At 45.2% G+C, this 21,108-nt stretch overlaps 1 protein-coding gene across 2 annotated transcripts in view; it reads left to right on the top strand.

The window, feature by feature from the left end:
* The first annotated feature begins 4,404 nt into the window (after positions 1–4,404).
* LOC144492815 (plastin-3-like) overlaps positions 4,405–21,108 on the top strand; it is a 130,107-nt gene continuing 113,403 nt past the window's right edge. Inside the window, exon 1 of one of the 2 annotated variants that reach the window (XM_078211287.1) lies at positions 4,405–4,521. The gene's annotated coding sequence lies outside the window, so the exon portion shown is untranslated. Of the gene's footprint in view, positions 4,551–21,108 lie in introns of both variants that reach the window. The other variant, XM_078211288.1, reaches the window with a different exon arrangement.

Genomic DNA, 21,108 nt, shown 5'->3' with positions numbered 1-21,108 from the left:
GACGTGGCGTGGCATAGGCCTGCGGCCCTCCCGAGTACAGAGGTGGCGGCAGCTGCGGTGTCCACGATGCGCCCCCATGGTCGGGGGTATAGGCCTCGAGATTACGGAAGGCCACCTCTAACGAGTCGGCAAGCGCCACAGTCTTTTGTAGGTCCAGCACACCCTGTTCCAGCAGTCGTTGTCAGATATAGTTTGACCTGATACCCATGACATAGGCATCTCTGATTAAGTTCTCAGTGTTTTGGGCGGCTGTTACGGCCTTGCAGTTGCAGGCCCTGCCAAGTGCTCGCACTTCACGCAGGAACCGATCACCCGATTCTCCAGGCTGTTGTCTGCAAGTAGCCAGAAGATGTTTGGCGTAGATTTCGTTAGACTGTTTGTTGTACTGGCCTTTTAAAAGTTCGATCGCATCCTTGTAAGTTTCAGCATCTCTAATCATCGAGAATACTTGATCACTTACCCGGGCGTGGAGCACGTGTAGCTTGTCTGTTTCGGTCCAGACGACGGAGGAGGAGGTGAGGAAAGTTTCGAAACATCGCAGCCAGTGATCGAAGCTGTTCGAGGCCCCTACAGCTTGAGGGTCCAGTTCTAGTTTATCGGGTTTTAGTATCTGCTCCATCCCAAAACTTTTGCTAATAAAATTGATGCACCATCAATCAAGCAAAGACTAGTTTGTCTGCAAGAAAAAATAGGCTTTTATTAGCAAAAGACTTGGAGTACACCCATGCTGATGAACTGGTCCAGAGACTGAGGCTGGGGGTGGGGAGCAGTCACCTTTATAGCTGGGCCAGGGGGGGAGGAGTCCCAGGCAGGGCTGGCAGGGATGTGTCCAGGCATGTCACACACACAGTCAATAAGCTAACAGTGGTTTACCACACCCCCCTTGCCCTTGACCTCCCTGGGGGCTCTCAATGGTTCCTTCGGTTACACCAGTGAGGCCAACAAGGCTGTTCCCCATTTGTGGGGAGCAGGTGTTTTCCTCACGGGAGAGAACCTCTCCCGGTGAGGTCCTAATGGTAAGTGAGTCCGGATGTTTGAGCACTGGGCTCACTAAACACATGCATATGAATATTTAAATATTTAACTATATTTAAGTAAATTATTCAGCCTTTTGCCCAAGCTGACCTCGCCAGAAATCCGGCTCTCATAAAGGCATGAACCTGATTTCTCAGTTCTCGTGCAATTTTACTGGCTCATTCTGCCCATCAATGGGCGAGGCAAGCAGGCAAAATTCCACCCACAGAGTTTAATGTGAATAAGTGCATATTTATCTATTTTGGCCAGAAAAATAAAAGAGGAAATTGTTATTTAAATGGGAAGTAGATTCAAAGTGCATCAGTGCAGAGGGATCTGGGTGTCCTTGAGCATAAAGCAGAAAGTGGATACACAGGTGCAGAATATAATACGACAGGCATATGGAATCTTTGATTTTGTTGCAAAAGGATTGGATTTTAAAACTAAAGAAGTGATGTTACAATTGTATGAGGCATTGGTGAGAACACACCTGATGTATTATATCCAGTTTTGGTCTCCTTATTTGAGGAAGGAAGTGGTGGCACTGAAGGCAGTTCAGTGGAGGTTCACTAGATTGATTCCAGGGACAAAAGGGCCATCGTATGAGGAGCGGTTGAAGAGCTTGGGCTTGTACTCGCTGGAGTTCAGATGATTGTCCAAAGATGTGCGGGTTTGGTTGATTGACCATGCTAAAATTGCCCCTTCATGTCCTGAGATGCGTAGGTTAGAGGGATTAGCGGGTAAATATGTAGGAATATGGGGGTAGGGCCTGGGTGGGATTGTGGCTGGTGCAGACTCGATGGGCCAACTGGCCTCTTTCTGCACTGTAGGGCTTCTATGATTCTTCTATGATTGAGGGTGATCCAATTAAGGTATATCAAACATTAAAGGGATTGATCATGTGGACGTTGAACAGATGTTCCCCCTTGTGGGACAATCTAGAACAAGAAGTCATAGATATAAAGTGAGAGGAGATAGGTTCAAAACTGATATGAGGAGAATCTACTTCTCTCAGAGGGTTGTGAATCTGTGGAACTCACTGCCCCAGAGTGCAGTAGAGCCAAAATTAATCAACAGATTCAAGAAAGAAGTAGGTAGATTTCTGATGAAAAGTGGAATAAAGGGCTATGGGGAGCAGGGTAGGAAAGTGGAGTTGAGACCAGGATAAGATCAGCCATGATCACGTTAATGGCAGAGCAGGCTCGAAGGGTGGAATTGCCTACTCTCGCTCTTGATTCCTATGTTCCTAAAAATTCTATGAATATTTTAAATTTAATGTTATGGTTTGGGAAACTGAATTCTTCTGGAAGGCCAAATTAAGAAGGGCCAAAGGTCCTTTCTTAACCCTATCTTTCTGGTAAGAAAAGTGCATGATTGACCTATTGAGATACTGTAACAAGTTGATGGAGGCAAAGGCATTTTGTTTACAACTTAGAGGGATGTGGAAGTTCTTTTTGCAAGGTGTTACAGATGAGTAACTACAAGTTTTTAAAAGTTTATTTTTCAGTGTCACAAGTAGGCTTACATTAACACTGCAATGAAGTTTCTGTGAAAATCCCCTAGTTGCCACACTCTGGCGCCTGTTCGGGTACACTGAGGGAGAAATTAGTGTGGCCAATGCACCTAACCAACACATTTTTTGGACTGTGGAAGGAAACTGGAGCACCCAGAGGAAACCCATGCAGACACGTGGAGAATGTGCAGACTCCACAAAGACAGTGACCCAAGCTGGGAATCAAACCCAGGTCCCTGGTGCTGTGAGGCAGCAGTGCTAACCACCGTGCAACCGTGCTGCCAGACAAAGTAGCAATCTGGCAAGTGGAGGATGCAGTAAGAAGTCTCACAACACCAGGTTAAAGTCCAACAGGTTTATTTGGTAGCAAATACCATAAGCTTTCGGAGCACTGTTCCTTTGTCAGATGGAGTGGAAATGTGCTCTCAAACAGTGCAAACAGACACAAAATCAAGTTGCAGAATACTGATTAGAATGCGAATCCCTACAACCAGCCAGGTCTTAAAGGTACAGACAATGTGGGTGGAGGGAACATTAAACACAGGTTAAAGAGTTGTGTATTGTCTCCAGACAGAACAGCTAGTGAGATTCTGCAAGCCCAGGAGGCAAGCTGTAAGTGTTACTGATAATGTGACATAAATCCAACATCCCGGTTTAGGCCGTCCTCATGTGTGCGGAACTTGGCTATCAGTTTCTGCTCAGCGGCTCTGCGCTGTCGTGTGTCGTGAAGGCCGCCTCCAAGGCGTTCTCCAAGGCGGCCTTCACGACACACGACAGCGCAGAGTTGCTGAGCAGAAACTGATAGCCAAGTTCTGCACACATGAGGATGGCCTAAACCGGGATGTTGGATTTATGTCACATTATCAGTAACCCTTACAGCTTGCCTCCTGGGCTTGCAGAATCTCACTAGCTGTTCTGTCTGGAGACAATACACATCTCTTTAACCTGTGTTTAATGTTCCCTCCACCCACATTGTCTGTACCTTTAAGACCTGGCTGGTTGTAGGGATTCGCATTCTAATCAGTATTCTGCAACTTGATTTTGTGTCTGTTTGCACTGTTTGAGAGCACATTTCCACTCCATCTGACGAAGGAGCAGTGCTCCGAAAGCTTATGGTATTTGCTACCAAATAAACCTGTTGGACTTTAACCTGGTGTTGTGAGACTTCTTACTGTGTTCACCTCAGTCCAACGCCAGCATCTCCACAAGTGGAGGATAGCCAAGACTCAGAAGTCTCTAAATTTAGGAGAAAGCAAAAACAATCAGCTGTCTATTTCTCTTTTATGGCTTCGTCTGTGGCTGGGTGGCTCATGGAGAAGGGTCGCAGGGGCATATGCTTAGTTGCTTGAGGCCTTCTGCATAGAATGCTAACCATCTAGGATTGGTCTGGATTCTTCAGAAATTGAAGACCAATCTCCAGGACACTGCTGTGTGTGACGCTGGAGTAAAATCATCAGGACATTTTAAAAAAGTATTTCTTTGTCATTTTCTTGGACTATCTCTCTTTATCAGATATACGATAATTAAAATGGGAAAAGGGTTGTTTGGCTGACAGTCAAATATCATCCAATCAGTTAATGCGGTTTTTTTGCTTTCGAAATGTTTTGTTTTGATTAAAAATAGAGTGCTTGGGAAGGGGTGTGAGACACAAGCACATTAACACACTGGGCTTCCCCCTCCTGTGGTGTGAGAGTTCCCCATTCTCTCAGTTTACCTCCCTGCAGGTAACACTGCCACCAATCTGATGGATAGCCCCATTGACTAATCGCCCATCAGCGCTCTGGGATGCCCGGCGGGTGATTGGTGAGGCCGGGAGGCGGCTATCCAATGGGCAGCACTGAGAGGCGGGACTCCCTAGACCCTGTTTGGACCCCCCTCCCCTCCTGGCGGGGACAGCGCCTGGAGCAGCATCTGGATGTGGGCGGCTCTGAGCGCGGTGTCCTTCCTTTACCCTGTGGACTGCAGACAACACAGAGACAGAACTCCCTGAAGTTGTGAGTAGCCAGGCTGCCGCTGCCTGAGGGTGGGTGTCTCTGTCATTTTGTGGAGAGTGCGGTGCTGAGTCGGAGGGAGGGAGTGAGGGCTGTGGGGATAGAGGGACCCCCAAAAAAGGGGAGATGATGAAGAGCGCGGGATCCAGCTAGCTTTGAGGAGAAACCTATGTGTGTGTGTTTGTCTCCCCCTCTGTAACTCGTGCCTCAAACCGCTGGAGAAAATGGCCAGTTCCCAACTTCCAAAATACTCTGGAATAGTTTTGAGTTTAGTTGATCAAGGCACCCTTCTCCCCCGCCTCCCCCCTCACTGCTCCCCCTCCTCTCACTGTCAGAAATGTGTGGAGAAGGCGCCTGTGATCAGTATCTTGTCTGCCACGTATAGCAGCCCAAATTGGATTTTTCTCACTGAACTGAGAACATTTCGACTTTTTTTTAGTTGAAAAACAAATTCGGGATGTTGAGCAATAATCTGGATCAAGGATCTTCACTCAGACTTGGGTTCCATTCAATCTTTCTTCCTCTCGCCCTGTGTGTTTTTTTTAGGAAACAAGAATTCTTACAAATTTTATATCAGGTGTTTTTGTTTCTTTTTGCTACTTTGGGATCTGTGAAGGCGGTGGCTGCTACACCTTTTGTTTTAAGACTGGTTTGCTTTTCTTGGGGCCACCAAAGTAATTATTGGGTATTTAAATGTCGTGAGTTAAGCTTGTGATTAGAGAGGAAATGGTTGAGATTCCTCTGCTGCTGATTCTCAACTACCAGTTCAAAGCCATTAGTCACAGTAAAAGGAGAGCTGAGGGCTGGTCCTGGCATTTGCCTGCCAATGGGGCATTTACTCTTAACCGTGTGTGTGTGTGTGGTGTTTTGTGTTGAATTTAAATAGTCCTGCTTAGGGAAATGCATGGTTGTTGGTGGATTGTAGTATTTGCATTTGGGAAAACAAGTGAAGCAGGCCAGACCATTACTCAGCTTTTTAAGTGATGCTGTTTTTGAATGGTAGTCTATCAGAAAATGGTTTTAATGTGAAGTGGGGCGGCACCTTATTTCCCTGTGTAAATTGCTGCTGCTGTAAACTGCTGTCAGATGTTTTGCAGCAGGATATTTTGTTTTAAGGGTATCTATCCATGGGAAGAATGTGGGTTGTGATATAGCTCATTGTTTCCAGTTGGGGAATGCAGTTTATGATGCAACTCGGTTTCAAAAAGTACCAATCGTTGTTTAATGGGGACAGTGGAATATGATTTGTTTTGTGGAGAGGAGATATATTTTGAAGCAGTTATAGTTCAATGTTGGGGGTTAACAATCCATTCAGCTTCAGCTGACATAGTGTGGATGGTCACAATGCCACTTGGAGTGGGTACTTGGGGGCTGGATGTTCAGTATATGGGTGATGGTCTGAATTGGGTAGCCACAGTCACGGTTTGAACTGGTCCTCATGTTCCACTTGTAGAGCAATGGCCGTATCTCCGTGGCTCATACTCAAGTGGTTGTGCAGATGACAAACTGCTTAGGAAGGGGGGTAAGTAGGTGATAATTTGGATCAGTGGGTTGAACTCTTGTCTCTAAGACAGAGGACATGATTTTGTGTCCCACAATAAAGCTTAAGCACACCATTTAGGCTGATGTTTCAATACCTGTGAGGCAGTGCTGAATTATCAGACGTGATATACTTCAGAGGAGATGCTAAGTTGAGGTTCTGTCTGTTAACGATCTTATTCACTATCCAAACATTTCTGAACAGAGAAAATGAGTTCTCTGGCTAACATTCTTCCTTGGATCACTGTTCCCAAATTGACCCTTGACCACAACCATTCTAGAAGGACAAAAGCAGCAGATAAGTTGGAGCACCATCACCTTGAAGTTCCCCTCCAAGTCGCACACTATCCTGACTTGGAATTATATGGTTGTTCGTCCACTGTTGCTGGGTCAAAATCCTGGAACTCCCTCCCTAATAGCACTGTAGCTGATCTTACACCTCAAAGACTGCAGTGTTTCAAGAAGGCAGCCTACCATTACCTTCTCGAGCTATCGGGGATGGGCTATAAATGCTGCCCTAGCCAACAACACCTATATCCTGTAAATTTTTAAAAATTAACCAATTGTTCAGCAATCAGTTTGAATGGGACCTTGCATAGGGCTGCCAACTTTGGTTGAACGTAATCTGTTAAGGTTCCATCACATGACATTCTGCCTCTAACTTCCCTACCCTGACACTTTCACCTTCTCCCCCATGTCCATATTAACAGTGCCAATTCCATACTAATTTGGAAGGTGAGCATGTTCTTCATTACTGATGAGATGATTTGCAACTGCCCGACAAACTGCAGTTTTACTCTGTCTAGTGTTTTTGTAACTAATAAACAAACATGTTCAAAGGAAATGGGAAAAGAAAACCAACATTTCTGTTCATCCTTCTGTCATGTACTTTCCCCCTGGGTTGTTTACTGCTGTTAGTGATTAATGTTTAAATCCTATAGAACCAAATGGAGTTCTGGAGGGTTGGCTGCCCTAATACATAGCAACCTGGACTTTGCTTCAAAATAATTGCTAAATGTGTATTTGAGATGTCTTGAAACTTGTGGTACAGAAATATGATTTCAAAAATATATTGTGAAGGTAGTTTGATCATAATCTTGTTTAAGATAATGTGAAAGCAGAAACTACAGTTTTCCATGTATCTAAAAGGTTCTTACACAATTAAATTCTTGCCTAGCTGCATTCTTGTAGTTGACAAGTGACCTCTTTTTTATTCTTCCATGGGATGGAATTTATTGCCCACCTCTAATTGCCCTTGAGGGGTCATTTAAAAGTCAACCACATTGCTGTCACAGGTAGACCAGATCAGGTAAGGATGGCAGATTTCCTTCCCTAAACAGCACTAGTAGACAAGGTGGGTTTTTACGACAATCGACAATGGTTTCATGGGCATCATTAGACTTTAATTCCAAACTTTCTTATTCAATTCAAATTCACCATTTGCCATGGTGGGATTCGAAACTGGGTCTCTTGGAATACTAGTGTTGTGACAATACCACTATGCCAGTACCTCCCCGAGGTTTGGCCTAACCTGGTGTTTAGCAGAAACTTGCATTAATACCATTAGCAGATTATCCAACAGGTGGGAGTCAGACCTGGGCAAGAGCGAGGAGAGATGGTTAGGACTTTTAATGTGTTAAGGGATCTGTGTGGCTGAGTTCTATACAAGCTGAGGTCTGTGAAGGAAGGATGAGTTTTGGTGGAACAAAGAGATGCTGGAGGTGTTTGGGGCAGGGTTGGATCAGGGTGGAGTACGTGATGTGCTGAAGGTGAGGGGTGAAATAAAGGGCAGTCTCTGCAATGATCCCAAGGTTGGTTCAACCCACGTAAGCAGCTAGGGAAGGGGATGGAGTCAGCAGCAAGTGTTTTGCAGGGGTCAAAACAATGTCTCTGTCTTGTTCTGATATTCAGTTGGAAGATATTGTAGCTCATCCTGACTGAACATCATGTCAGCTTTCTGACAACATAGCTGTGGTCTGCAATAGGTCGCTCTGGCTATGTATTTTTAGGTTCGGCCGGAGTGGGCAATTTGTACGTGCGATGGAATTGGGATTTAAGGTGCAAAGTCTCCAGCAACAATGATTATGAAGTGACAGGAATTGTTGTTTTGCAAATTGGTGGACAGGTGCAGAATCTAGGAGAAAGAGTTTGATCTGGGTATTATACACACATTTGGAAGCTGCCCCTGTATTTATGGTTATTGTTGAGTGACAGTGCAGAAATTGGGGGTGGGGGGTGTGGGTGGTGGCACTGGTCAGGATGGAGGTCACTCTATGAATATTGGCAGAAGAAACCACTGCCGAAGGTATTTTTTATGTTGGGATTGTCAAAAGTAGCACATTGCGAGGTAAAGACTATGGTGGAGAATGATGTGGCCAATTGCTGGAGATGCTGTGTAATGCAGCTCCCAGTCTCTCAGCCTGTGAAAATGCAAAAGTTGCTCCTTTATGTATTTTTTAAAAAAAAATCACTCTTTGCATTATTGGGGGATGGGGAGAGTAGTTTTTGATTTGATTTATTATTGTCACATTTATTAACATAGTGAAAAGTATTGTTTCTTGTGCGCTATACAGACAAAGCATACTGTTTATAGAGAAGGAAATGAGAGAGTGCAGAATGTAGTGTTACAGTCATAGCTAGGGTGTAGAGAAAGATCAACTTAATGCAAGGTAAGTCCATTCAAAAGTCTGACAGCAGCAGGGAGCAAGCTGTTCTCGAGTCAGTTGGTACGTGACCTCAGACTTTTGTATCTTTTTCCTGAAGGAAGAAGGTGGAAGAGAATGTCCAGGGTGCGCAGGGCCCTTAATTATGCTGGCTGCTTTGCCGGGGCAGCGGGACAAGAGTTAATAGATGGAAGGCTGGTTTGTGTGATGGACTGGGCTACATTCACGATATTTTGTAGTTCCTTGTGGTCTTGGGCAGAGCAGGAGCAATATCAAGCTGTGATACAACCAGAAAGAATGTTTTCTTTGGTGCATCTGTAAATATTGGTGAGAGTCGTAGCTGACATGCCAAATTTCCTTAGTCTTCTGAGAAAGTAGAGGCATTGGTGGGCTTTCTTAACTATAGTGTTGGCATGAAGGGACCAGGACAGGTTGTTGGTGATCGGGACACCTAAAAATATGAAGCTCTCGACCCTTTCTACTTCATCTCATTGATGTAGACAGGAGCATGTTCTCCTTTACACTTCCTGAAGTCAATGACAATCTCCTTCGTTTTGTTGACATTGCGAGAGAGATTATTGTTGCTGCACCAGTTCACCAGATTCTCTATCTCATTCCTGTATTCTGTCTCATCATTGTTTGAGATCCGACTCAATACGGTGATGTCGTCAGCAAACTTGAAAATGGAATTGGAGGGGAATTTGGCCGCACAGTCATAGGTGTATAAGGAGTATCGTAGAGAGCTGAGAACACAGCCTTGTGGGGCACCGGTGTTGAGGATGATCGTGGAGGAGGTGTTGTTGCCTGATTGTGGCCTGTGAATTAGGAAATTCAGGATCCAGTCGCAGAGGGAGGTGCCAAGGCCCAGGCCACGGAGTTTGGGTAGTGTAGGAACTGAGACTGACCCACCTTAGTAATTGATCTGCAACTTGGCCTAGTTGAATGCACACTTTGAAGGTGTGGTTGACTCTACTGGTTGGGAAACCTGTGGCCTTGGCAGATATGCCCTTTTTTATTTATGCATCGTAAGATTATGCTCAAGTGGAATGCCATGTTAGGCTCAGTAACAGGTTTCAACAATTTAATTCTAATTTCAATAACATTGAGAGACTGGTTTAGTTTTATTTAAACCTTGTTGCTACTACGTGAACCAGTTTCCTCCTGAGTGTTTCTGATTGACTTTTTGGCTTCATCCATTGAAACAAAGTAGACTTTAAAAAAAAGCTGAGCAATTTATTTTGAAGTGTAGTCAGTGTTTTAATGTAGGGAAATTCAGCAGCCAATTTGCTCACAGCAATCTCCCACATACAACAAAGAACAATACAGCACAGGAACAGGCCCTTTGGCTCACCACGTCTGTGCTGGCACAGATGCCTTTTTAATCTAACATTTTCTTGCCTCTACATGGTCCACACTCTCTATTCCCTGCCTATTCGTGTATCTATCCAGATGCCTCTTGAATATTGTTATAGAATCTGCTTCCACCACCTCCTCCGGCAGCACGTTCTGGGCATTCACCAGCCTCTGTGTGAAAAACTTGCCCCTTACAGCTCTTTCCCCTCTCACTCACAACCCTGAGTAATTGACCCTTCCACACTGGGAAAAATCTCTGACTATCCAAGCCTGTCATAATCTTGTAAACCTCAATCAGGTCCCCCCCTCATCCTCAGATACTCCAATGAAAACAATCCAAGTTTGTTCAATCTTTCTTCACAGCCCATATCCTCCAAACTAGGCAACATCCTGGTAAATCTCTTCTGCACCCTTTCCAATGCATCAACATCCTTCCAGTAGTGTGGTGACCAGAATTGTATACAGTACTCCAAAGTCTTATACAGCTGTAACATGATTTTCCTATTCCTATACTCAACGCCCTGACCGATGAAGGCCAGCATGATCTACGCCACCCTGACCACCTTGTCCACCTGAGTTGCCACCTTCAGGGAACTGTGGATGTGCACACCTAGAACCCTCTGTATGCTAATATTTCTAAGAGCTCTATCATTTACTGTATAAAGAGCTAGATAGCCAGTTGGTTCTCGGGATGTAGTTTGAGGAACAAATATTCAGCCATACTTCCTTGACCCTCTTTGGAATCTTTTACGTGCACTTGAGAAGGTAAGTCTTTCCTTGGTTTAATATTGCATCTGAAAGGTGGCCCCCTTGCAGCATTCCCTCAGTACTGTTCTGGAGTGTCAGCTTAAATTATGCGTTCAAGCCTCTGGAGTGGAATTTAAATCGTTAACCACCTTGCTCAAGAGATGAAAGTGCTGCAACGGTACTGTTGTAGAATTGTTTGATTAAAAAAACTTAAAATGCCAAAGTGGACTGTGATCTGTGCTGTTTGCCACACAACTCAAACCAGCCAAAACCAAATATCATCACATGATCTGAGCACTGGAGACTTAGGGTCATGACCTCACGGGTGTTGAATGGTGTCGTGCTAATGTAAACTTGTTTTTGGGTATTCATAGAACTCTGCTTTTGCTTGGCTTATTGTGCTGCATGCAAATTGATTTAATCATTACTCTTAATTTTACATGCCATTGTTCCAGTTTGTGTTTTGGAAAGCCTTTCTTTTCTGTAACAATTTAGGTGGCACCAAACATGTGGATCTGGTGTACAATAATGCTGCTTTGCTAATTAGATGCTCTGTATCTGGTGTGGTTACAATTCTGTGTTTTACTTATTAATATTCTGAATTATCGAGTAGAACTGCATTACATTCTGATTTACTTGGTGTATTCTGAAATATGAATTCAGCCTTTTATGTGGGATAATATGCGTCACAGCCCCAGGACTATGGAAATAACAAAGAGTACAACAAGTCTGTTGTACTTTGATGTTTACCTAATGATGGTTCTGTTAATTGAATGTTTTCAACTTGACCATTTGCTTGGGGTTGTATTAAAGTATTTCGAGTCACGCTTAATTTGCTTATTTATAGCTGTTGTATGTGCATTTCTCTACTTTGATAAATGAGAAGTTCGAATTATGTCCACTCACTGCCTTATACCAAATAAGTACTTTATGAAACAGTTGTTACTCTGATGCTGTTATATGCTCCACATGCAGTTGGTTAGTTTAGCTACTGTATTAGACAGGCGGGGATGAAAGGGGGGCCTGTGTTTAAATGTATGTAGCAGTTAATCTGCAACTCTATACGTTTTCTTCCATTTGCTGCTTGGGCAGTGCACTTCAAGCAGTTCAGTTTCTAAGTCGCTACCTTGTTATCATCCTCCAATTAGGCTGCAAATTATAGATGTTATATTGGACATACATTTTGTAAAATGTATAAATTATGTGTGTTCGATCTGTGTCCCAACTGTGGTTTCTAATTTTATTTTTAATTTTTTTACTCTATCCTTCAAGTTACAAAGCCAGTGCTCAGAATGGACCGGGTAAACCCAAATCCATTCCTTGTTCCAAAAAACAAATTCAAAAACCAATTGAATCCAATTCAAGGTCCCCACAAGAGAGACAAACAAGATTGAAGCTGAGGCATTGCACCCCATCTTGAGCTTGAACTGAGCCAAAAAACCCAACAGTGGTTTAAAATATTCAACTTGCAGTTTTGAACAGTGATTAATATTTTGTTGAGTATACTACATACACCCTTCTTCCTTTTCTGGGATGCCCTTAAGGTTGGCGTTGCTATGTTCAGATTGCTAGCAAACAACAATGTGTTCCTTCATCTTGCACAGTTCTGGTATTAAAACTTCTCAAGGTACTTGACAGGCAGGATATCAAAACAAAATGGGCATAGGGCCAAAAGAGGCGATTTACAGAGGCGTAACCAATAATTTGGTGGAAGAGTAACTTTTATGCAAGGGCTTTAAGGGAGTAGAGAATGGTGAAGAGACTTGGGGAATTCCAGAGAATGGTGTCTCAGGGCAGGGAGGGGAGGAAGCATGGAATGACACGGATTGAAAGGATGCCCGCTGATGGTGAGTGAAGTGAGGAGAGGTGCACAAGACCAGTCAAAGGAACGGGGATTTCTTGGGATTACTGAGATAGGAAGGGATGAGACCATGATGGTCAGGAATGAGAATTCAAGACTTTAGATATTGAGGGACTGGTTGGTGTTTTAGATCAATGAGAATGAGTGATGAATAAGTGGACCTGGTGCAGGTGAAGATACAGACTGTGAACATGTGTACCTACATTCATACGAATTAGGAGCAGGTGTAGGCCATTCGACTCCTGGACCGCAACCACCTCCGGTTCGATAAGATCATGGCTGATGTGATTGTGGTCTCAACTCCACATTCTTCCAGCCCCTGATGATCTTTGACCCCTTGTTCATCAAGAATCTTCTACCTTTGCCGTAAAAAAAAAAAAATTCATTGAACCTGCCTCCACCGCTCGCTGGGGAACAGGGTTCCAAAGATTCACAACCCTGTGAGAGAAAATAAATTCTTCTCATCTCCTCCTTAAATCGGAGACCCTCCCCCATTTTTAAATGGCAAAGCATTGAGTGCCTTGAAGTTTAGAGGGTGGTGGATGGGAGACTGGGTTGAGCTAGTGTAGGAACTGCCTAATCAAATGGTGACAAAGAAACGAATGAGGGTTGCAGCTGATACACTGATGAAAGTAGGTGGTCTTTGTGATCAAGAAGAAATGAGATGAGTTGCTCAACTTAGTCAAGTTGAACACTGAGGTGAACTGTCTTGTACAAAATTATAAGTACTACAGACAGTCCAGTGAACTCCAGGTAGCAGAATTGAATTTTCTGCAGTAGATGTTTGACTAACTGATGACATTCTCCCAGTCCTTTTTTATAAATGTTGCCCATAATATACATCGTGTAGATGAGATGGTTCCAGATCCAAACTCCTCATTTGTGCAGAATTGGCTGACACAGCTGTGGTGGCTGTGATAGCTCTGGACCTGCATGATTATTGGGGAAGGGGAAGGCAACAGCCTTCCTTGTTCTGGACAGTACACACTGTTCTCACCAGAGGGTGTGAACAGGTTCAACTAGGAGAGCGCTGGGGTCAAATAAAAGACTACCGCCTGAGGATGCTCACGAGCACCTTGCAACCAATAAAGTACTTTTGAATTGTTGTCATAGTCCTAATGTAAGAAATGTGGCAGCAAATTTGTGCCAGTAAGACCTCACAAATGGCAATGAAATAGGTGAAATGATCAAATAATCAGTTTTAGTAATACTAGTTGTGGGATAGATATTGATCAGGAGGGGAGAACCCACACCTCGTTCATCTTTGGAGAGGGGCACCTGAGAGGGCAGACAGAACCGTAGCTTAATGTCTCACCCAAATGACTCAGTACTGCAGTACTGTACTGTGTAGAGTTAAGCTAGGTTCTGTGCTTGAGCCTCTGAGTTGAGACTTGACTCACATCCTGCTGACTCCGAGATGAGTGTAACCACTGAATCACAGCTAACACCCTCCTAAAATGGGTTACTGGGACTTCCTGGAGTTGAAGAACTATTTGAAGGCATATTTTGAAAAATCTGTACAAATATTTGAACAAATCAGATGCTCTGATCTTCAAAAATTGGATGGCAATCTCCTCGGCTTAATACGCTACAGATGAATTTTTGGAATATTTATATTAAGTTAAGCTTGGGATAAGATTCTGGCTGCAGTTATTTTCTTTTAACTTGCAATTAAATTAAAGAATTTTCTACAATCTCTTAACAAGGCAAATCTCTTCACTGTTCTTGTGAATACCTGTCTGAATTTATTTTTGTGTAAGATAACCACAGCTGGAAACGAGACATAACATGCATCTTAACAACTCCACGTATAAAGCATAAGGCATGCATTTATATTGTGCTTTTTGCAATCATGGGACATTCCAAAGCACTTGACAGCTAGTTATGCACATTTGAACATTGCTGAAATGTAGGGAACATGGCACCTAATTGGTGCATAGCAAATTCCCAAAAACAGGAAGGAAAAAGTGCACGTGACTTTTTTTTTAGATGTTGTTTAAAGGAAACTCGGCAGAATGTTTGTCACCAGTAAGTTGATTCCATGGCTAAAGGGGGTGGCTGTGGGGGAACGAAGAAAATAGTCAGGTGGTGTTTTACTGAAACAAGTTCTCTCCACCAATTTGAAAAAAAGAAAGTTGTGGATCTACAGACCAGTTTTCAGGACCACCAGATATCTCAAAAAACTTTGCAGCTATTTAAGCACTTTTGAAGTGTAATCGCTGTTTTAATGTAGGAAATGCAGCAACTGATCTGCACATATAAAGCTCGCGTAAATAGCAATGTGACGATGACTAGATAATCTGTTTGTGATGTGAATTGAGGGATAAATATTGGCTAATACACTGGCAATAACAACAGTAAGAAGTCTCACAACACCAGGTTAAAGTCCAACAGGTTTATTTGGTAGCAAATACCATAAGCTTTCGGAGCACAGCTCCTTCGTCAGATGGAGTGGATATCTGTTCTCAAACAGTGCAAACAGACACAGAAATCAAATTACAGAATACTGATTAGAATGCAAATCTCTACAGCCAGCCAGGTCTTAAATGTACAGACAATGTGGGTGGAGGGAGCATTCAACACAGGCTGTAGAGTTTTGCATTCCAATCAGTATTCTGTAATTTGATTTCTGTGTCTGTTTGCACTGTTTGAGAACAGATATCCACTCCATCTGACGAAGGAGCTGTGCTCCGAAAGCTAATGGCATTTGCTACCAAATAAACCTGTTGGACTTTAACCTGGTGTTGTGAGACTTCTTACTGTGCTTACCCCAGTCCAACGCCGGCATCTCCACATCATGAATAACAACAGTGACACTGTTTGTCTGCTTTTCTTCCAAAAGAGTGCCATGGGATCTTTTACATCCACCTGAGCAGGCAGATAGGCCTTGATTTTAACATCTCGTCCAATGGTGAGTTGTGCTTATGATGAAAGTAAGGAGGTGTGGGATAGAGGGAAAGTTGGCAGATTGGATAGGTAACTGGCTATCTGATCGAAGTCATGATGTGGAGATGCCGGCGTTGGACTGGGGTAAACACAGTAAGAAGTCTCACAACACCAGGTTAAAGTCCAACAGGTTTAAATCCCAACAGGTGTGTTGAATGCTCCCTCCACCCACATTATCTGTACCTTTAAGACCTGGCTGGCTGTAGAGATTTGCATTCTAATTGGTATTCTGTAACTTGATTTCTGTGTCTGTGCACTGTTGGAGAACAGATATCCACCCCATCTGATGAAGGAGCTGTGCTCCGAAAGCTTATGGTATTTGCTACCAAATAAACCTGTTGGACTTTAACCTGGTGTTGTGAGACTTCTTATCTGACCGAAGACAGAGGGTGGTGGTGGATGGAAAATTTTTGGACTGGAGGCAGGTTGCTAGCGGAGTGCCACAGGGGTCAGTGCTGCGTCCTCTGCTCTTTGTGATTTTTATTAATGACTTAGAGGAGGGGGCTGAAGGGTGGATCAGTAAATTTGCTGATGACACCAAGATTGGTGAAGTAGTGGATGAGGTGGAGGGCTGTTGTAGGCTGCAAAGAGACATAGATAGGATGCAAAGCTGGGCTGAAAAATGGCAAATGGAGTTTAACCCTGATAAATGTGAGGTGATTCATTTTTGTAGGACTAATTTAAATGTGGATTACAGGGTCAAAGGTAGGGTTCTGAAGACTGGAGGAACAGAGAAATCTTGGGGTCCATATCCACAGATCTCTAAAGGTTGCCACTCAAGTGGATAGAGCTGTGAAGAAGGCCTATAGTGTGTTAGCTTTTATTAACAGGGGGTTGGAGTTTAAGAGCCGTGGGGTTATGCTGCAACTGTACAGGACCTTGGTGAGACCACATTTGGAATATTGTGTGCAGTTCTGGTCACCTCACTATAAGGAGGATGTGGAAGCGCTGGAAAGAGTGCAGAGGAGATTTACCAGGATGATGCCTGGTTTGGAGGGTAGGTCTTATGAGGAAAGGTTGAGGGAGCTAGGGCTGTTCTCTCTGGAGCGGAGAAGGCTGAGGGGAGACTTAATAGAGATTTATAAAATGATGAAGGGGATAGATAGAGTGAACGTTCAAAGACTATTTCCTCGGGTGGATGGAGCTATTACAAGGGGGCATAACTATAGGGTTCGTGGTGGGAGATACAGGAAGGATATCAGAGATAGGTTCTTTACGCAGAGAGTGGTTGGGGTGTGGAATGGACTGCCTGCAGTGATAGTGGAGTCAGACACTTCAGGAACATTTAAGCGGTTATTGGATAGGCACATGGAGCACACCAGGATGATAGGGAGTGGGATAGCTTGATCTTGGTTTCAGATAAAGCTCGGCACAACATCGTGGGCTGAAGGGCCTGTTCTATGCTGTACTGTTCTATGTTCTATGGTGCAGCGGTCCCTCAGCACTGCACTGGAGCGTCTTGATTTTCTGTGCTCAAACCCAAGTTGAACAAAAGGCTTGAACATTGTGTCTGAGCAGCAGCTCTCCTCCCTCCAGCTAACCCCTCCCATCCCATTTCATGAAAAGTCCATAATTTCTACAAATAGATCTATAATAGGAATGTAATATGCCTTAAGACAGAGCACTGTTCATTCCTTGCAGCACAACTGCAAATATAATTAAAGAAGCCACCTTGAAATTTGATTCTGGGATATGTGAAAGGAAGTCTTGTGTAAATAGTTTAGATTTCCCTCTGGGCTCCTCGATTGTATGTTGGGCAATGCATGAGCTGGTGTGGATTTCAACCAGAGTTAAGATCTTATATACAAAATTCCAGCCAAAGAGCTATTCACACCTGGAGCAGCTTTCAGTCTTTGGGGGTGACTGTCTTGTTGTAATAGAATTCTCAAACTTTAGTTGCTTTGAGCAGTATGATTTTGTTCTTTTCCTTCTCCAGCATGATCTGAATACAACCCAGAAATTGCATGCTCACTTATTGGCTGGGTGATATGGATCGGAAAATTCAAATGGAACTTTTGCTCATGCGCCGGTTAGTTCATACGGCGAGAGCGTGTTGCTAATAACGCTGCAACTGAGGGTTCAATCCTCGTACTGTCTGTGGAGTCCGGGTTTTCGTTAATGCTCAGTGGAAATGTCTTGTCCCTAAAAAGAGGTCAAAAAATGTATTTTCTTAACATGGGAGGTGACTTAAATTGGAATCTCATTTGCAAGTGTTTTGATTCAAAGTGTTACTTTTAAGATTCAATGTTGCTTGAAGTAAGGTTGCGACTGTACAAGTTGTATGGAAGTAATGTAGGAACAAAATCAGTACTTGTTATGATCACATAGGGGATGACCTTTGACCTGGAGGCAGTTGAGTAAGCAAAATTCGCAATTCTTTAAAATGTAATCATTTAAACATTTTTAAAAAGGTTTTTTGAGAGTTTGTATCAATTGTAAAGGGATCAGATATAACTCTTGAATAATGAGAAATACAGGTCCATGTGATTTGGCAACCCTTGACCTGGAAACAATGTCAACAAGAAAAACATTAAGAAGGAAGCCATATGGCTGGCAGACACAATGAAGAGCTACAAGCAGATGAGCTGGACAGTAAAGGCAGTCAGTGCACAGTTGATGCACCATCAATCAAGCAAAGACTAGTTTGTATGCAAGAACAAATAGGCTTTTATTAGCAAAAGACTTGGAGCACACCCATGCTGATGAACTGGTCCAGAGACTGAGGCAGGGGGTGGGAAGCAGTCACCTTTATACCAGGACCAGAGGGGGATGTGTCCAGGCATGTCACACAGGCAATAAGCTAACAGTGGTTTATCACATTCACCCCCTGTTTTTAAAAAAGAGTCGGGCAGGGGCGAGGTGGGTGGAACGATATTTACAGAATTACAAATTTAGTGTCTCTGGGGACTTGATCTGCCGCTGCGACCGCCGTAGTGCCGGTTGTGGTGTCGGTTCCGGTGGCCGCGGTGTTGGTTCAGGTGCCAGGCCGTAGTCGCTCAAGTCGTCAGTAGTCCCTTCCGATTGTTCAGTGCGTGGTGGCGGCTCCTGGGGCTCAGGCGTGCTGTATACGGGGGTTGGGGGTGTGGGGTTGTGGGTCGTAGTGGTCCCTGGGGCACCTGCGGGTGCCAGGTCTCGAATAGAGACCGTGTCCTCCCGCCCGTCGAGGTACGCCACATAGGCGTATTGGGGGTTGGCGTGGAGGAGTTGGACCCTTTCGATCAGGGGATCTGACTTATGGGTCCTCACGTGCTTCCGGAGCAGGACAGGGCCTGGGGACGCCAGCCACGACGGTAGTGAGGTCCCCGAGGAGGACTTTCTGGGGAAAACAAACATTCTTTCATGAGGGGTAGCATTGGTAGCTGTGCAAAGGAGTGATCTAATCAAGTGTAGTGCATCAGGAAGGACCTCTTGCCAGCGGGTGACTGGAAGACCTTTAGATCTCAGAGCTAGTAAAACGGCCTTCCAGACTGTCCCATTCTCCCTCTCTTCCTGTCCGTTCCCCCTGGAGTTGTAGCTGGTGGTCCTATTCGAGGACTTTGGAGAGCAGGTACTGTCGCAGCTCATCACTCATAAAGGAGGATCCCCAGTCGCTATGGATATAACTAGGGAAACCGAACAGGGTGAAAAGGCTGTGCAGGGCCCTGACGACCGTGGCCGAGGTCATATCTGGGCAGGGAATAGCGAAGGGGAAACGTGAATATTCGTCAATGGCGTTGAGGAAGTATATGTTGCGGTCAGAAGAGGGGAGGGGGCCCTTGAAATCGACGCTTAGGCGTTCGAAAGGGCGGGTGGCTTTTATGAGGTGTGCTCTGTCTGCCCGATAGAAATGCGGCTTGCACTCTGCGCAGACCTGGCAGTGTCTGTTATCGACCTGACTTCCTCAATGGAGTAGGGCAGGTTACGGGCTTTAATGATGTGAAAAAAACCTGGTGACCGCCGGGTGGCAGAGGTCGTTGTGGAGAGCCAACAATTGGTCTATTTGTGCGCTGGCACATATTCCCCGGGACAGGGCGTCTGGGGGCTCATTGAGCTTCCCGGGCCGGTATAAGATGTCGTAATTGTAGGTGGAAAGCTCGATTCTCCACCTCAATATTTTATCATTTTTGATCTTGCCCCGCTGCGTGTTATTAAACACGAATGCAACTGACCGTTGGTCCGTGAGTAGGGTGAATCGTTTACCAGCTAAGTAGTGGCGCCAGTGCCGTACAGCTTCCACTATAGCTTGGGCCGCCTCCTCGACAGAGGAGTGTCGAATTTCAGGGCCTTGGAGGGTTCGTGAGAAGAAGGCCATGGGTCTGCCCACCTGGTTAAGGGTGGCGGCGAGGGCGAAGTCAGACGCATCGCTCTCCATCTGGAACGGGATGGATTCGTCTACAGTGTGCATCGTGGCCTTCGCGATGTCTGCTTTGATGCGGTTGAAGGCCAGGCGGGCCTCTGCCGTCAGGGGAAAAGAGGTGGATTTGATGAGCGGACGGGCTTTATCTGCATAATTGGGGACCCACTGGGCGTAATACGAGAAGAAGCCCCGGCATCTCCTCCGTGCTTTTAGGCTGGTGGGGAGAGGGAGTTCCAGGAGGGGACGCATGCGGTCGGGATCGGAACCGATGACCCCGTTTTCCACAACCAAGGATGGCGAGGCGGTGTGTGCGGAATAAGCACTTCTCCTTATTACAGGTCAGATTTAGGAGTGTGGCGGTGTGGAGGAATTTGTGGAGGTTGGCGTCGTGGTCCTGCTAATCTTGGCAGCAGATGGTGACGTTATCCAGGTACGGGAGCTGATGGCGTCCCGCACAGCCCACACGTGGCTGGTGGGTCCAAGATGGCGGCCCGCACGGCTCACACGCGGCTACCGGCGCCCAAGATGGCGGCCCCTGCGCGTCGCATGCGGTGCTACTGGGCTTGGAGGTCGATTTCGCTCTGCGTACCTTCACGTAATGGCCCTTCTTTCCACACCCGGAGCAGATCGCATCCTTTGCCGGGCAGCGTTGTCGGGGGTGCTTCCCCAGGCTGCAGAAGTAGCACTTCGGGCCTCCGGAGACTGCCGCAGCGGTCGAGTCATTGGTGGGACGTGGCGTGGCATAGGCCTGCGGCCCTCCCGAGTACAGAGGTGGCGGCGGCTGTGGTGTCCACGATGCGCCCCCATGGTTGGGGGTGTAGGCCTTGAGATTACGGAAGGCTACCTCTAACGAGTCGGCAAGCGCCACAGTCTTTTGTAGGTCCAGCACACCCTGTTCCAGCAGTCGTTGTCGGATATAGTTTGACCTGATACCCGTGACATAGGCATCTCTGATTAAGTTCTCAGTGTTTTGGGCGGCTGTTACGGCTTTGCAGTTGCAGGCCCTGCCAAGTGCTCGCAACGCACGCAGGAATTGATCACCCGATTCTACCAGCTGTTGTCTGCGATTAGCCAGAAGACGTCTGGCGTAGATTTCATTAGACTGTTTGTTGCACTGGCCTTTTAAAAGTTCAATTACATCCTTG

Source organism: Mustelus asterias, chromosome 4 (genome assembly GCF_964213995.1).
Source record: "Mustelus asterias chromosome 4, sMusAst1.hap1.1, whole genome shotgun sequence".
In the NCBI taxonomy this organism is placed as follows: domain Eukaryota; kingdom Metazoa; phylum Chordata; class Chondrichthyes; order Carcharhiniformes; family Triakidae; genus Mustelus; species Mustelus asterias.
Note: the sequence above shows the minus strand (reverse complement) of the source record. Positions and strands in the feature narration are given on the sequence as shown.